This window comes from Maniola jurtina, chromosome 15 (genome assembly GCF_905333055.1).
Source record: "Maniola jurtina chromosome 15, ilManJurt1.1, whole genome shotgun sequence".
Taxonomy (NCBI): domain Eukaryota; kingdom Metazoa; phylum Arthropoda; class Insecta; order Lepidoptera; family Nymphalidae; genus Maniola; species Maniola jurtina.
This window is the reverse complement of record NC_060043.1, coordinates 13,643,491-13,655,865: the sequence shown is the minus strand read 5'-3', so window position 1 is coordinate 13,655,865 and position 12,375 is coordinate 13,643,491. Positions and strand designations below refer to the sequence as shown.

The following is a 12,375-nucleotide window of genomic DNA, read 5'->3' as shown; positions in this document are numbered from 1 at the left end:
ATTCCCACTAGTTCAACGGTTGAACTAATAAGTTGAACTAGTGGGAATGAGCGTAAATGGTGCCATCAAATACCGTGGGAGGCGACCACCACGCGAAAGTCGTTCCTGTTTCATAGTTGTTTTGGTCGCACAAATTTGGATGATGCTTTCTAAGCCTACTGAATATGTCTCAAATGTGCAAACAAAATTCACTATAAAGCAAGTAGGTACATTTCGCACATTAACCGCGCTTAAAATGGTTTCCAGCTGCAAATACTCCAAGATTTACACTCAGCACAGCTAAAACATAAATCAAAGACGTAATCAGTCATTCCCTTAAACAAATAAGGATGTAAACGGGATCCTTCTTGAAATATAAACGTCGTGGCAGAATTATTTATTGCCTCATTTACATACATACAAAACGTTGACAGTATTACGGCTGGTGACAAATTTACGGCTGAAACCGTCGCTTAATCTTAAAAAAAAACAAAAAAACAGCTTAATCCGTGTTGGACCTGAAACCGAGGGTTTCTTATCTTGGGGAAGGATACGTGTAATTACTTTGTTGCTTAAATTAATCCATATCCATACTGCATGCTCATATTGTAAATGCGAAAGTGTGTCTGTCTGTATGCTAGCTTTTCACAGCCCAACTGCACAGCACAAGATTTAGAATAAAGATACAGCGTTAGCTTACATCCTAGAGAAGGACATGGGCTACTTTTTATCCCGGAAAATCAAAAAGTTCCCACGGGATTCTTAAAGGCCCATCTGTTTAACCGATTTATATGAGGTAGGTACATCCCGTACTTTAATTTTCCGGGGTTAAAAGTAGCATATGTGTTAATCCAGGATCAGCCACCAAATCCGTTCAGTAGTTTTTGCGTGAAAGAGTAACAAACATACATCCACCCATACATACAAACTTTCGCGTTTATAATATGAGCATTTGTAGGATATCGCAGAACTTTTTGAAAAAGGGACTCGGACCTGTGTAAATCATTTTGAACTTGCGCTTCGGGACTACGAGTAGCTTTTAATGAAGTTTAGTGATCAAAGAGGAGTAAAGGATTCCATTTGCATTTCAAACCTTTGCAAAAAGGATACGAAAGACTAATTGAGTTGAGAGTTGGCGACTTTCACTTTTTTTTGTACTTACAGGTTAGCCTTATTTATTTTTAACTAGGTTTTACCCGCAACTTCGCCTGCGTGATATTATACTATAACTATAGCGCTCGGAGATAATGTTGCTTTATCTATCAGTAAAAGATTTTTTTTATGGGAGATGAATTTCATAATTGAATATCTAACTAGAAAGATTTGGATTTAAAAAAGTAGAATCAAGATAGGGAATTTCAAAACAATTATCTATAAACAATAATATGATGATTCATAAATGACTTTGTCTGCGTAGATCGTAGGTTTAGATTTTTAATAAAAATCCCCCGGAAACTCATTTATTTTCCGGGATAAAAAGTAGCCTATGTCAAAAATCACGGCTTGGTTGAAGGGGAAAAAATCACTTTGTAATATGGGTAATGATATGAGTTACCCGGTAGAGATTACCTAATTTAAACGTTATTGGAAACGTCTTAGCTGCATATATGCTGATGGAACGGAATGGAAACATTATTGACCTAGAATAACCACGTTTCAGCCGCCCCCATACAGCCTCTGTCCTAAATAATTAAAGCGATTAATGAAATTACTTGTTTCGCTCTCAAAACGAGCGCAACATCTGGACCTGTTCTAAAATTCAAACAAAACATCTGTTCAATTAATTAGCGTCCCGGGGTGACAAATTGTCTGGCCCGGATAGATCGCGAAGATTATCCCTTGGAATTGTCCCTGTAGGTAATTAATATCATACAATTGTTCATTTTAAACAGTTTTCATTTTGACGACCTTCCTGGCATAATGGTAAGCGTTGTGGTCTTACAGGAGGTCCTAGGCTCGATTACCGGCAGGGGTTTATCCATACTTAATAATTATAAATGCGAAAATGTGTCTGTCTGTCTGTTTATCTGTCTGCTACCTTTTCACGGCCTAACAGTTTAACCGATTCACGGACACCTGCAGAGCAATGCAGAAATGGGTTTAGGCCATAGTCTGCCACGCTGGCTGGCCTAATGCGGATTGGCAGACTTCACACACCTTTGAGAACATTATGGAGATATCTCATGCATGCAGGTTTCCTCACGATGTTTTACTTCACCGTTTAAGTAGGTGATATTTTAATTGCTTAAAAAACATATACCTACATAACTCTGAAAAGTTAGAAGTTACGTGCTTGAGGTTACAGTTCATGAGATACAGCCCGCCGCTGACAGACAGATTGGACGGACGGACGGAAGGGCAGTGGAGGTTTAGTAAGATTCCATCCTTACTCTATGGAAATAGGGTCCCGTTGACGGTTGAGACCCTTCGAGTACGGAACTCTAAAAAAGATAATAACAAAAATCTACTGAAAATAATCACACTGAATTTGGAAGCTTTATTAACTTTACTTCCGGAGATTCTTGGGACCCTTGTCCATTAAAGGGACACCCTGACCATTCTTTTGTTCCTATTTTCCATTCGTTTTCATTGCGAGAAGACAAGGGACTGACTGAATAAGGGGGGCGTGTATGAAATTGAGTAACAAAGCAAACGCGCTTTTGTAGTGGGTCTGTGTGGCTATCATCATGATCATCATCATTAGCAACCGATAGATGTTCACTACTGGACATAGGTCCTTTGCAGGGACCTCTACACGCCACGGTCTTCGGCCATCCATCAGTTCCCTATGAGTCATTTGATTGATCTGTCCACCTAGTAATCTTCCAACACTGCGCTTTCGTGAGTGTGCGTTCGCTATTTTAACACCTTGAGATCCTAACATCTATTGCTTTTTCGAACGATTGCTCTGCCCATTACCAGTTCAGCTTAGCAACCGCTGACCTTTGTCGCTTACTATGATTCTCCTACGGATCTCCTTATTTCTGATTTGATCCCGTAGAGAAATTTCAAGCAAAGCTCTCTCCATCTCTATCACGTCCAGTGGCTATGAAGTATGAAAACATAAGTAGATACTTGTCTAAAAACAAAAGTCATAACTCACTGACTGACTCGTCCACGCCCAGCCCAACCCTATGGACCTAGAAAGCTCGAATTTTGCACAGAGGTTCTCTTTAGACATAGACTAAAACTTTTAGAAATTCCCACGGGACAGGGTGCAAAGATGATTTAGAGAACCCCAAAAACGACCAAAGATTGAAAACATTTTTATCTCTAAGTAAAATCTTCTCAGGGATACTTACTTTCCATCTTACAAAGAGTTTGTGGCAGTTTTATAGCACTCCACAAATTAAGGCCTAAATCTTAAAAAATGAATTTTGGGGTGAGCAAATTTCAGAATCACGGTGGAGGTACAAGAGTGCTCGAAATATGGCGAGGTAGGGAAAATAAATGATTGGCAAACTTTACCCTCTTATTACTGGAATAATTGAGCATTTCATCTTCTTGAGACTAAACTTCATTATTTTTTTCGTTTATCTTTTGTATAATTTTTGCATTTAAAAATTCGCTTCATAATACGCATATCTTTTTTCGGATGGCAGTACATAATATAACATTCATGCGCATCGATATAAATGTGAATCCATGTCAGTGTTCATAATTACGTTAGTTCCACTGAAAATGGCCGCCAAACAGAACGGCCATTTGGAGACCGCCATCTTTTATCAAGGATTTTTTTAACCTATTTTTTAAACAAAGTAGTTAGCGCCAGAATAAAGCTCCATTTTTTCTAACTACTAGACATGATAAAAAAAAATTCTTTCTCGACTGGCAATGCAAAGGAGTGGTTATGCCATCTCATTCTCGAATAAGGTTTTACTTTAGTTATGTTTAGTTTAACTCCGACCGCGCATGAAAATTGTAACACGCACCAATTTTTTTTAATCTTAGATATGTATAAAAGGAAATGCTGACTGACTGACTGACTGACTGATTGATCTATCAACGCCCATCTCAAATCACTGAAAGGATTAGGCTGAAATTTAGGCTATTATTACTCGGCGTCCGATTAGAACGGATTTTTGAAAATTTAACCACTACAGCTCGGCTAGCATGGGCCTACTGCCCATGCTAGCCGAGCTAAAAATTATATCCCCCAATTATATCCACTGATGTCATAGAAATCAGTGGATATAATCGGGGATATAATTTTTATCTACTGCCCATGCTAGCCGGGCAGAGGTCTAAAATTTGTGTAGTCCATGCGGACGAAGTCGCAGGCATAAGGTTGTGTTATTATAAGACTTTGATACATGATACACCAAATTCAAATTCAAAATATTTTTACTCAATTAAACTTTTACAAGTGATTTTGAATCGTCAAAATAATCTACCACTGGTTCGGAATGCCGTTCCTACCGAGAAGAACCAGCAAGAAACTCGGCGGTTGCTCTTTTCAAGTATTCAATTTACAATAATATGCCATACCAAAGAGAGCTGAATCCACAATTACTCTTTTCTTTCTTCTTTCAAAAGCAGAGGGGTATATTTTTAATCCATCAATCAACTCCTAATGAGATAGGTGTAGGTAATGAAGGGACGTTATTTTTGAGTTGAAACGCCGAAGGGTCGAGGATTTAGTGCCGTTTCGTCTGATCAAAGCGAGAGGTAGCCATTTGATTTTGAAACATACCTGAACCTTAGTACGACTTTTCACATTTCGTTTTAGGTCATCGAACATTTAAACTCTATAAAGTCAGAGTAAAATATTTTAAAATTATTTTTAAAACGGTTTACTAGAATAGACTGTCTCCATTTGGTCACAGGCCAATATATAGCTATTAATAGGAATATAGCTTGTCTATTTTGAAATGACGCGGCTCACTACCGCAATTTACACATCTAAATCAACAAAATTATGTAGCTGGGTGCGTCATTTCAGCTTTGACAAGCTATATGGGCCTCGAGGCATGGCCTCCAGTCCTTACTCAGGTGCCCCGCAGGGTGACTTAGTGCCCCAGTGATGTACTTAGATTATTTTTCCAGCACTACCTGAAAAACAATCAGATTTCGGTCCATTTTACTTTGATATTGAAATACCTACTATAATTTCAGCGAGAAATGCGTAAAATTGCTTTTCAGGACAACGAATTTTCGTTTTTAGATGTTATGATGATGACGAATTTGAACCTTATTGTATCTCGATACTCGAATTATGTCAACGTTGTCGAAACGTGCCAACTTGTACTAAAACCTGCTTTCATGAGACTAATCGTCGAGCCTAATTGAGTTTTCCGCGTTTATAGGACCTTTTATGATTACAGCGCGGCCACTGTAATGGCTAACCGAAGGGCCATGACTTTGTAGCTCAAGCGATAGCGGGGCGTCTGTGGCGGTGCTGCGTAAATGTCAACGCGTGTTTGTTTGTTGGTTTTTCCTTCAATCACGCTGCAATGGAGCAATGTACAGACATGATTTTTTGCATGAATATAGTTAAATGCCTGTAAAATGATAAAGACTACTTTTTATCTCGGAAAATCAAAGAGTTCCCAATTTCTAAAAACATGAATCTGCTTGGAAGGAGCGGGCATCATCCAGTATAAACGTAAAAAATTAGTAAAGTGCGAGTAAGACTTGCACACGCAAGTTTCCGTACCATCGTATCGTTTTGGACTTTTTTAAATTGTCGGCTATTTTGAAATTTTTATTGTTTGTTGTTATAGCGGCAATAGAAATAAATACACATTACACATTTTGTGAAAATTTCAACTGCCTATTACGGTTCACGAGAAACAGCCCGCTGACAGACTGACGGATAGACAGCGATGTCTTAGTAATAGGGTCCCGTTGGCACCCTTCGGGTACGGAACCCGAACAAGGTCGTGGCCCAACGGTAACGACACGCACTCATTGGAAAGATTCGAAATTAGGATGATGGCAACTCGTCAAACGAGCATAAAAATGTTTCTGCCCGTTAATTAATGTCGCTATAATTTAAAAATGTAATCTGAAAATGTTAACACTCAGAACTCAAAAAAGCCTTACAAAAATTAGGTTAACTAGACGTAACTATTAAAAGCCGTTAAAAGTTAAGTTAAAAAAATCACTCAAATTAATTACTTCCTGAAAATGACACGCCTACCATGTCAATTTTCAGATTTCAAGTAAAAATGCGGACTCTATCTATAACATAACTAACTTTACAAAAAAAAAAAAAAAGTTTTACTTTCTGAGGTTATCTGGATAGGTAAGTGTCATCCTTCTTAGAGAGCGAGGTTTGACTTGGTTTGACCATACCTAAACAACTCGGATCACAAGTGTAAATTAAAAATTTTCAACACCCCCGACAAATCATTTTCAAATAAATAATTATGTATATCTAGGCAACGTCCATCTTGACAGCTTGACATGTGTCAATTGACACTTGAATATTATGAACCTAAGGGTTATCTAACCTTCTTTTCTACAAGAAAACTAGAAAATAGCTGATAACTTTTAAACGGCTGAACCAATTTTTTTGGATTATAGCTAAGAACACTCTCGATCAAGCCACCTTTCAAACAAAAAAAAGTAAATTAAAATCGGTTCTTTCGTTTAGGCGCTACGATGCCACAGACAGATACACAGATACACAGATACACACGTCAAACTTATAACACCCCTCTTTTTGGGTCGGGGGTTAATAAAAATATAATGTATGTGTTTCAATTTTTTTTGCAACTTTTCTGGCAAATGTTTAGTTCCGTTTTCTAACATTTTAGTTTATTGTTTATAGTTCTAAGGTGGCACGTCCATATTATTACTGCATCTATACATAAGTACTTTTTTTTTGGGGACTAGTTTTTTATGGTTTGTATTACTTAGTTACTATTGTCATAAACAGACTAAAATAAAAATAAAAGGACCAGGTTAATAACTTAATAGCCAATGCCATTCGGGACGATGTAACAATATTTCTTGTATTATCTAAATCTGTTCTGGCATTTAGAAGTTACGGTGGAATACAAAACTTGCATTATGTACCTATAAAATTCGCCATTTTGATTTTTTAAGAATTACATGTACCCAGTGACACTTGCAACATCAAAACGAATATTACGATGTATCATTTATCAAAATCGGTTGAGCCGTTGAGTATTTACAAGCGGACATAAGAAAACAGGTCAAACACACAACTCCTCCTTGCTTCGCCGCAGTCGTGTAAAAACAATGTTAATTTCTCTACTCAAACAAGCTCGAAAGCCTATTAAATATTCAGTCAGCGCCCGAAACTGAACAACTGGTAAAGTAATATCTAAAGTTCCAATGGTATTTTAATCTCGAAGAATTTCTTAACAAATTTATGAGTCGGGAGCTTGCTTATCGAGTTAACGGGTGGCGAGTGTTGAGAATAACTTGTATGATTACTGATAACAAACCACTATTATCATTATTTATCATTATGTTGTTATTTGTATTTCTAGTTTTTAGTTTAGTTTAATTGTATTTTTAGGGTTCCATTTTTCATTTTGATCACTCCCACGAATTCAATCACGGTTAAGATTATGTTCCTTGGTTCCTCGAATCCCAGTTGCCCACTTCTTGAATAATCTAGCTTAACGTCTAAAATAAACATATGAATTATTATATCAATCTGCCGAAGTAAATGCAAGTCATAAAACTTGAGAAAGGGAAATATTCTCCAGGAATTGAGCGCGGTCGAGCGTCTTTCAATAAATCCATGCAGCGGTTATTGGTTCTGCGTAAACGACCTCCATTTTGACGCCCTCTTTGCCAGAGCTCGAGGGCACATATTATACTATAGCTAGCGAACCCGTACCGGGTTCTCTCGGATGTTTTTAACCCCCGACCCAAAAAGAGGGGTGCTATAAGTTTGACCTGTATGTCTGTGTATCTGTCTGTGGCATCATAATCATAATCATAATCATTTATTTGCTCAAATGTAGGTTAGCATAGATTTTACAATTTATTTTAGTGTCACTACACTTGCCATGTAATGGCGTGCAAATATTTTACATAAGCAATGTAAACTACACTAAATAGTTTAAATGTACATTGAATATGCTCAAAATACCTTACACATTACAGTCATACTTAGGTAGGTATACATATACATATCCATCGTAGCTCCAAAACTAAGGAACCGATTTTAATTTAGTTTTTTTGTTTGAAAAGTGACTTGATCGAGAGTGTTCTTAGCTACCTACAATCAAAGAAAATCAGTTCAGCCATTTGAAAGTTTTTCAGCTCTTTTCTAGTTTTCTTATAGAGGTTTTGTGTTGGGGGTTTTTAAATTTTGAGTTGAGCAAATTTTGAATTCAGCAGTCCACAAGTTAGTGTAATAGTTACATTGCATATACCCGTGACTTTGTCCCCGTGGATTTAGGTATTTCCAGGATAAAAGTAGCCTATTGCTAATCCAGGGTATAATTTATCTCCACTACAAATTTCAGCCAAATCCATCCAGTAATAAAGTAAAACGTAGCTTATGTCCAATCCCGGGATGCAGGCTATCTTTGTACCCAATTTCGTCAAAATCGGTAAAACGGATGGGCCGTGAAAAACTAGCAAACAAACAGACAGACAGATAGACGGACACACTTTCGCATTTATAATAAATCAGCGATTTCGTCCGCGTGGATGTCTTAAAATCCCGTGGGAACTTATTGGTCAGGTCCTTAACTCTTTTATACTTATATCCATGCAAAAAATCATACCGCGGCGTGATTTTGAAACCAACAAACAAACACACGTCCGCATCACATCACATCACACTTCACACTAATATTATAAAGGCGAAAGTTTGTATGTGTGTGTGTGTGTGTGTGTGTGTGTGTATGTTTGTTACTCCTTCACGCAAAAACTACTGGACGGATTTGGCTGAAATTTAGAATGGAGATAGATAATATCCTGGATTAGCACATAGGCTACTTTTTATCCCGGAAAATCAAAGAGTTCCCACGGGATTTCAAAAAACCTAAATCCACGCGGGCGAAGTCGCGGGCATCGGCTAGTTTTATAATATAAGTATTATTTGAAAAAAAATATTTAGGGTTTGCAAATTATATCAATGGATGGTTATCACGCCCAACTTTTTAAGGGAACATGCAAATTGTACGCTTTGCGCTCCTACCGCAGTTTTAGTGAATTCAGATTGCGAAACTAGTTGAAAGACTTTGGAATAATCTCCTTCATTCAGATTTTTAATTGAATTTGGGGACTCGGGTTTAATTTTAACTAAGATTTCATCACCTGGTCGGCGTCGGTCTTTTAGTCGGGGGTGTGGGGTTTGATTCCGGGCACACGCCTATTAACTGTTTGAAGTTATGTGTGTTTCGCTTGTCTCTTGCACGACACGTTCGCATTAGCATGGAAGTATGGATTAAGTCAAAGTTAAAGTCATTAATTCACAAGTGTAAATTAAAAATTTATAACACCCCCGACGATCCAAAGTATTTGAGTTTTCCAAAACATCATTTTCAAATAAATAATTATGTATTTAGGCAACGTCTATCTTGACAGCTTGACATTTGTCTATTGGCATGATATTATGAACCTAACGGTTATCTAACCTTCTTTTTTACAAGAAAACTAGAAAAGAGCTGATAACTCTTAAACGGCTGAATCAATTTTTTTAGATTATAGCTAAGAACACTCTCGATTAAGCCACCTTTCAAACAAAAAAAACTAAATTAAAATCGGTTCATTCGTTTAGGCGCTACGATGCCACAGACAGATACACAGATACACAGATACACAGATACACAGACACACAGATACACACGTCAAACTTATAACACCCCTCTTTTTGGGTCGGGGGTTAAAAATAGGTACGTATCATTGTGCACTTTTTATTTGTCAATGTATGTAAGACTAGCTAACGCCCGCGACTTCGTCCGCGTGGATTTAGGTTTTTCAAAATCCCGTAGAAACTTAATGTAGCCAATGTGCTAATCTAGGATATTATCTATCTCCATTTCGAATTTCAGCCAAATCCGTTCAGTGGTTTTTGCGTGAAGGAGTAACAAACACACACACACACACACATGCACACAAACTTTCGCCTTTATAATATTAGTGCGAAGCGCGAAGTGCGATTAGTGCGATAATTATTAATGTAAGATAATTGACCACTGGTTAGGACTGATTCCTATCGAGAAGAACCAGCAAGAAACATCGGCTTTAGCTAATTATTATGTTATCACTTGCAACTTAGGTCTTCACTCACATGGATTTCTGAAAATCTTTTCGTAGAAGGGTCTACGGCGTAGAGAGAAGCTACATACCTACAGAATAACAAACAAGGAACAACAAGTGTCATCATCATCATCATAAATCCTCACTGGCTCACTACTGAGCACAGGTCTCCTCTCAGAATGAGAATGCTGAATGAGAGAATGAGAAAAGAGAATGAGAATAGCTTAAATGCTCTACCACGGTGGCTGGTTGGTAGACTTCACATACCTTTGCGAACATTATGGTAAACTCTCAGGCATGCAGGTTTCTTTACTACATTTTCCTTCACCTGAAGCTAGTAATATATCCTGTGGACCCCCGGTAATCCGGTCCCTGTCTAATCCGGCACCCCCTGTAATCCGACATCTCTATTATTATTGAATTTACTAAAGACATACAAAGTGTAGTATGATTTGTACTTCAGAGAATGCATAACTTATAGAGTCTTATCATTAGATCTGTAATTTGTCGGATTACAAGGTACTCTTTTGTAAAAAAAAAACCGGACTATAGGTGGTCTTAGGCAGTATTCTATAATCCGACAAATTCGATAGTTCGACAATGCCCTGCAAAACTTTTATCGGATTACCGGGGGTCCACTGAATTTAATCATTTAAAACGCACATAGCTCAGAAAAGTTAGAAGAGAGAGAATATTTTAATCATTCTTTTCTTTAAAAAAAATTAAACCCACCATTGGCCATCTGGGTATGAAAAATGAAAGACCGTTTCATGATGATTAATGTACTTGGAGCGAGTTGGTGTAAACACTGTTCGTTGCCAAAACGATTTCTGATGACAATGTGATAGCTATCACTGTACTCGTATACTTATTTAATTTTTAGGGTTCTGTATCTCCAGAAAAAAGAAACCCTAAAGGTCGTAGCTCACTCACACGGCATCATTCCCAGACAACACACGCGCGGCGCCGCCTCAAATCGAAGTGGCCGCTAGTTGTCCACGCGTCGACAGCTAGCAGCAAGCTCGCTGTCCAGTACGGCGCGGCGTCTCCCTACTGCACACGTATAACTTGCTCGAGTGGCATGCAGGCTGTAGACGCGTGGGCCGCTCGCTTAAAGCGCGTGGTAAGCGAGACGTCAACCACCGAGTGGTTACATTTCGGCAATTGTATGTTGTCACTAAAATGTATGTACAAAGTAGGACTTTAAGCCCATAATTGATTGTTTATTGTTTTACCGTGCGGGAGCTGTGTCGTGTACGGTGTAAGTGAGCTACGACCTTTATAATGTCACTGAATTGTCCGTCTGTCTAGACCCGTCAGCGTATTTACGTTTCCGTGTACAGTAGCTAGGCTCTGTACACGGAGGTACTGCCTTGAAACACGCCCGGGTATGTTCCGCAGACTGTTCTTCCAAACACGTGTTCAGGACGATGCATTCAAGTTGATGCATGGAACTTCAGACCTCCATTTGCGCTGTAATAATACAAGTGTAAATTAAAAATTTATAACACCCCCGACAAGTGAAGTTGCAGTAACTAGAAAAGACCGAAAAGACCTGATAACTTTCAAACGGCTGAAACGATTTTCTTGGACTATTCCGCGCCTACGATCCAAAGTATCAGAGTTTTCCAAAACATCATTTTCAAATAAATAATTATGTATCAAGGCAACGTCCATCTTGACAGCTTGACATTTGTCAATTGACATAATATTATGAACCTAACGGTTATGTAACCTTCTTTTCTACAAGAAAACTAGAAAAGAGCTGATAACTCTTAAACGGCTGCACCAATTTTTTTGGATTATAGCTAAGAACACTCTCGATCAAGCCACCTTTCAAACAAAAAAAACTAAATTAAAATCGGTTCATTCGTTTAGGCGCTACGATGCCACAGACAGATACACAGATACACAGATACACAGATACACAGATACACAGACACACAGACACACAGATACACAGATACACACGTCAAACTTATAACACCCCTCTTTTTGGGTCGGGGGTTAAAAATTGAATATATATATGTCAAAATCTAGGTTAGGTTAGAACATAAATATTCATGTGCCCAGCCGCAGGCCTGGTTCTTAGGTTCTATTGGGTAATTAACATACGTAACTTTTTTTTAATTGAAAATATTACAATTTAACTTGAAGCTAGCCTTATCTATACAAATCATGCCCGCTTGGAATGGTGCC

General features: G+C 38.1%; 1 protein-coding gene across 1 annotated transcript in view; it reads left to right on the top strand.

Annotated features, from left to right (window-relative positions):
- LOC123872540 (metabotropic glutamate receptor 2-like) overlaps nt 1-12,375 on the top strand; it is a 229,715-nt gene that overhangs the window by 96,223 nt on the left and 121,117 nt on the right. The gene's annotated exons all lie outside the window — the stretch shown is intronic.